Here is a 6732-nt window from a genome sequence, read left to right on the forward strand (position 1 = left end):
TGTTTCTTTGAAAACAATGTTTTTCTCTCTTGAGAATTTATGAGTGTACTGTTATATTGGCCATGACCCCAATAGAAGAGGATTAAACATCAGCAGATTGAGTGAGCATGGCCCTTATAGTCCAAATAAAAGAAAACATAAAATGCAAACCAGTAAAGTCACAGATGATACTGCATAATCAAACAACGGACTTATAACACATAAAAGAAGGAAGGTGGCAACAACATCTTAGCTAGCAAGTGCTCACTGTCCGTTGTCTTGCTCTAATATTATATAAAATCCTTCTCAGACCTCTGCCAGGAAGCTCTGTTGTATTACCTAGCACATGGGAATTTTCTCTGCTTGGGAGAAAAGGAATTTTAGCCTATATAAAGAAAAAACTAGATACTTAAATAGGAGCTTGGGTTTCTATAGAAATTATGATACTCATTCTCAATACTGAAACTGAGTGCTAACATTAGGTGCTGAATATTTTTCAGATTAAAGTTACCAAAAAAGAAGGTTTCACGGGCTGGGGTTGTGGCTCAGTGGAGAGCGCTTGCCTAGCACGTGCGAGGCCCTGCGTTCGATCCTCAGTACCACATAAAAATAAAATAAAGGTATTGTGTCCAACTACAACTAAAAAATAAAATATTTTTAAAAAAGGTTTCATTTGTATGATCTGTGAACAAATGTAGAAACGTGCTCTCCTTTCTTTGAAAAGTAAACTATAATAATTCAAATGTCAAATTACTTCTAGCTTACTAAAAATGAAGTGTGTGCCAGGCATGAGGGTACATATTTATAATCCTACTCACTTTGGAGTGTGAGGCAGGAGGATCATCACAAGCTCAAGGCCAGCCTGGACAACTTGATGAGCCTCTGTCTCAAAAAATAAAAAGGACTGGGATGTAGCTCAGTGGTAGAATGTCCCTGGGTTTAATCCCTGCTGAGGGCTGGGGAGGTGGGGTGTAGAAATACAGAAAAGAAAGAAAGAAGATGAAGTTTGTGAAATTTTATTTTAAATAACATTGAAAATGCTTATAAATAAAATATTGATACTCAAAATTAAAGTGTCATCTCAATAAAATATATTACAAATGCACATAAGGAGGACTAGGAAGAATTCTACCAAAAGCTGAACAATAATAACTCTCAGTGATGGCAATATTTGTGATTATGTGGGCATGTATTACTTTTTAATATACTCCTTTTATAATTAAAAAAAACTAAAAAAAAGGTCACCTGCCTTGAATTAGCAAAATAAACCTTTTATGGAATTACCAATGAGACATGAAGACATTGAAAATTATTGGTCTGAAAACTTAGGAAAGCAGCTGAGTTTGTTCACAAGGATTTACTGGTTTCTCTAGCTTATTTCAAAGGTAATTTCCATAATGGTTCAATGTCTTTGAATCTTGTTTAAACCTGAGTTTAGAAATGCCTACTTTTAGGTGGGTGTGACTCTGTAAAAAAAGCCAATTTCTGCATTTATCACAAAAGAAATGGATATGTGAAAATACTTTGAAAAATAGAAAGCAATACACAAAGGCAAGCACTATATAATCGGTTCTTTGTGTAAATTATGGGTTTTATTGACAGGGATCATTATCATTGTGTACAAGAGCAAAGACTTCCCTGTGGTGTGCAGCTGTGGTCACTGTTTGCAGAAACCATGTGCCTGGGGTGTGACTGTGCCTCTTAGACCCACAATTTGCTTTGCAAATAATCCAGAATAAAACTGAGGAAGCTGCAGTCTGGAGGTGGCTAAGGCCAGCTAAGAGGATCTTCAATCCAATAGATGCTTAGGGATAAGTTTAATAGCAGGAGGTTGGGCTATTGGGACCCAGGATAAAGAAAATAATCCTTTGTCTATACCCAGCACATAGTTTAACATGTAATTTTAAGAACATTACTCACCTAACTCTCCCAGCCCTGTGAGGCAGGTGGAGGAACTCTCTTTTACATGGAAAGTTTAGTCGTTTGCTCGATGTCAGACAATTTACGGATAGCAGAGGCAGGACTGGAACTCAGGTTCTCAGATCCCAACCTCACTGCTGTCTGCCTCCCAGAAAGTCCCTTCCATCTGGGGAAACACACAAATCCATATCAGTGCAAGGCTATAATGATCAGGTGTTTATTGGGTACAAAATGAAGGAGAAATTAAGAGGAGAGTGTGTAACTTCTTCCTGGTCACATGTCAGTCCTAGGAGCAAGTCACCTCCCTATTTGTGCCATGTGTCTTTAAATGCCATATGGTTTTTGTTGGAACAATGTTCCTTAAAAATCTGTTGCTTTCTTTCTCTTTGTATGCCTCATTTTGTCTTTCTCTATGTCTTCTATCCATTTCCTCTTCTTCTGCTATTATTGTGAATACTAGTCTCTGGATTTGTATCTCTGTGTTCGTTTTCCTGTGAAGGGTGTATCTTGCCCCTTTTATTTCCTATAACTGTGTCTATCTTGTTGTTGTTGTTGTTTTTTCCCCTTCAGGATATTTAACCAGGGCCTCATGCATGCTAGGCAAGGACCCTACCACTGAGCTACATCCCCAGCCCTTTTTATTTTTTGAATCAGAGCTAACTTGCTGAGGCTGTTCTCCAACTTATGATCCTCCTATCTCAGCCTCCAAAGTTGTCTTGGTCTCTCTCTTTTTTAAAAATTTTTTTATTAGTTATTGATGGACGTTTATTCATTTATTTGTTTATATGTGGTGCTGAGAATCAAACCCAGTGCCTCACATATGCTAGGCAAGTGTACTACCACTGAGCCACAATCTCAGCCCCTGTCTTGGTGTCTTTTGATGTATCTTCTTCCTGTGCTATAACTTTCTCTTTGTGTCTCTTCCTATCACTTCATTTCTCTTTTATCCTCCTTCCTTTGCACTCTCTGAAGTGTGGTCCCAAACAAAATAACTTTTATTTTAGAATAGGTTTTGGTTTTCTCTATTAGGATTTTTAAAGTGGATGAATGTTGGAGACCTCCAAACTCTTTTTTTCCTCTCTCTTTTTTGGCAGTACTGGGCACATAGGGGCACTCTGCCACTGAGATACATCCCCAGCCGTTTTTAATTTTTTTTTTTTTTTGAGACAGGGCCTTGCTAATTTGCCAAGGCTGAGTTTAAACTTGTGCTCCTCCTGCCTCAGCCTCGAGTGGCTGAGATTATAGGCATGTGCTACCAGTTTCTCTTTTATTTCTGAAGCGAAATATGAAGGTGTTTCCTGTGTGAATCTCAGTTGTTTTTCTTGTAGAATCATTTTTCTGGATAGGGAAAAAATATCTTTGATCAGAATAATAGCCCACATATCTTATGATATTCACTTGAGATTTCCCAAATATTTCACATGTAAGTATGATATTTTCAATGTAAGACTGGAGAAAGCAGGTAGCAGACATGGGGAGAGTCCCTTATCCTCTCCCCATTATCCTAAATAATCGTATCTAGAATGGCCTACACTAAAGGAAAAAAGGGATCAAAAATTACAATCGTGTACCTCAAATGGCAGAAGAATCCCTCCAGAGCCCTTCCAAACTGGGAGCTTTGTACATTCCCTATTCAAAGATTAAGATTCCAAAGTTGGTAATTGAGTCGTAACTTGGCATCTAGTCACCCAGACTTCACTCTTGAAACCCACTCAAGTAGCAAAATGATACAAACTCCTTAAATCCCAATACTATGGCATAAAATAGTTTAAAAATCACCCTAGAGGGCTGGAGCTGTAGCTCAGTGGTAGAGTGCTCGCCTCACATGTGGAAGGTACTGGGTTCAATCCTCAGCACCAGATAAAAATAAAATAAAGGTATTGGGTCCACCTACAATTAAAAAAAATATTTTAAAAAAATCACCCTAGAACAGGAATCAGGAGCCCTTTTGTCTTTCTGGAACCTAGTCCCTTCACAGAGTGGCAAGTCAGTTTACCATTCTACACCTTGGTTTCTTCATCTGTAAAAGGAAACTAATAATATGTTCAGCCTACTTCACTGGCTTACTTTGAGAACCAATGGAGATAATATAAATGAAAGTGCCTAGAAAAATTATAAAAGTCTCATATAAATATAAAATGGTGTTAATAATAGCAGTATCAGAGCCCATAAATGCCACCCTACATTTATGTTTTGAGCAAGCAATTAGGAATAGTGGTTATTAATCCAAAACTATATTGTAAAAAATGATTACTTTCTGGGGCTGGGGATGTGTCTCAAGTGTAGCACGCTTGCCTAGCATGTGTGAGGCACTGGGTTCGATTCTCAGCACCACATAAAAAAAAATAATAAAATAAAGATATTGTGTCCACCTAAAACTAAAAAATAAATATTAAAAAAATGATTACCTTCTCTTTGCTTATCAAGTTTGAAAGCAGTGTAGTCAGTCATTAAACACATGACCTTGAAGGCAGAAAGTATTGATTTCAGATTCCAACTCTGCCACCAGCAATGTGGTCTTGGGCAAGTTTATAATTATTGTGGTCTGGGTCTTATATCCCTCTTACCCCCGTCTTATATTGTCCTCTCTACATACACCCCCACCCTGCCACACAATGTTATGAGGAATTATGCAAGCAAAATGTTTGATATAGTGCCTTCCATATAGCAATAAAAATTCTCAGTAAACATTAGGTTTAAAAAGTATCATTCATTAACCCCTTGAAATGTGCCAGACCTAACTTTAGGGTACAAAATGCAAAGACATACTCTGTTCCAAAAAGCTAAGTCTGGTGGGGAAACATACATAGGAATAATAAGCAGCATGTTTGCTACTCAAAGTCAGATAATAATATGAATTTATACATTTGCTTAGAAGAGACATAGAAATCTGGAGAAGGAAATATTTGATCCTAGACTGTTTTTATTTATTTATTTTTAAACTGGGGATTGAGCCCAGTTTTTACCACTGAGCTACTTCCCTAGCCCTTTTATTTTTTATCTTGAGACAGTCTCACTGTTGCTGAAAGCCTTGTTAAGTTGCTAAGGCTGGCCTTAAACTTGTGATCCTCCTACCTCAACCTCTGGAGTCACTGGGATTACAGGTGTGCACCACCACACCCAGCTGATTCAAGACTTTTGAAGAGGAATGGGGATGTAGTTCAGTAGTAGAGGATGTGCTTAGTATGTACAAAGTCCTGGATTGGATCTGTAGCACCAAAAAAGAAAAGAAAAACCTTATAACTCTTAAGCTTGTTTTTTTTTTTTTTTTTTTAAACTTAGGGCTTGGTGCATTTGATTTGGCTTTATCATTTTCCCACAGGGGTGTGGTTACTTGAAAATCCAAGGTTCATGTTTGCACTTGTCGGCTTTATGGTGATTAAACCTAAACATTCTGGTGATTTCATTGGGCATAATGTTGGAAACTGATTTTACTTGCTATTTCTATAGGTGAAGCATCTCCTTTGTTTTTACTTCATAAAGTCCCCTTAAAAAGTGTTACAAACAGCTTCTTGTCTAGAGGATAAATTGGTTCCTACCACTTGAAAGTGTTAGCATATTTGGTGCATGTTGCTGATCCCTCTGAGAGAATGCAGGGAGGACTTGTAAACACTTGTCACTCTGAAAAACTGGGGCTGGAGGTGACCAGGATATATGGGTAGGGAATAGAAAGTGGAATGCAGGAGATTTGTTTTTCTGGAGGGAATGGAAAGTTCAGATAGCTATTCTTTGTCCACGTGTAAATTTGAAAATCCAGGAAGACTCATTTGTCAAACATCTTGGTACCAAATTAAAGTGTCTTTCAAATTTCACCATATATATTATATGTGAATGTGGGAGTTACAGATGTTTCCCCAAGTGGATTAAATTTCAGATTTTCTTTGGATTTTCCCCTACTGTATTGTCAGCTAAATTCCTCATTGTAACAACATGTTGGAAAAGTTAAAAGTTGTCTTTGCCCCAAAAGATCACAGCCTAATTAATAACAATAGTACTACTAATAAAGGGAAATTATCTTTTAAACCTATGAAACATTCCCAGATTAATAATTAACTACAAATTTAAACAAAAGCTGTGTTCATGCTCTATATTTCTGTACTAGTAACTGACATGTTAAAAGTAATTTATTGGCATCTAGCAGAAACCGTCTGCCACTTTATAGAGGTCACAGAATCGTAAGAATTTAAAGCTGGAAGAGCCTTGAAGAGCTTGTAATCCAGCCTCCTTCTCATTTCATAACTGAGGAAACAGTGGCGCAGAGAGAGGCTAAGCCCAGCTGTTGCAAAACCCTTGAATGGGACTTCGGTGAGCGTTTTGCTTGCTGGCGATTTGAAGAGACCCACAGTACTTTTCATTTGTAGTAGGAATGAATTAATTGTATCAGCCCCCCCCCCCCTCCCCCAGTGCTTTTTGTTAAGTGAGGAAGATGCAGACCAAAGTTAAAACTTCTCTCCCTAGAGGAGAGAAGCCAGGAATATTTAAATTATTGTACTGGACCATGTGATTGGTGCTAAATGAAAATAAGATTGATTCTAATCCATTCAAGTTTAGGGCATCTGGCCCGAGAACACGTTGTCAACAACAAAAGTTACCAAGACTGTAAAGTATCTGAATCCAAAGCCAAAATAGAGAAAGGAATTGAGGAATTCTGGGGCAGGATTTAATGAGAAAGCTCTCCACTCTGGAAAAACTGCAGCAGTTGGGGGATGTGGGAAAAGACACCTTTGCCATGCGGAGGACTCCCATCTTTAAGATTCCCATTCGAAAGCAAGATTGCCTGATAGATAAGGCAAGGCGGGCGACAGACCACGATCCCAACCGCCCACTCCTTTC

The sequence above is a fragment of the Marmota flaviventris genome, chromosome 17 (assembly GCF_047511675.1).
Source record: "Marmota flaviventris isolate mMarFla1 chromosome 17, mMarFla1.hap1, whole genome shotgun sequence".
In the NCBI taxonomy this organism is placed as follows: Eukaryota; Metazoa; Chordata; class Mammalia; order Rodentia; family Sciuridae; genus Marmota; species Marmota flaviventris.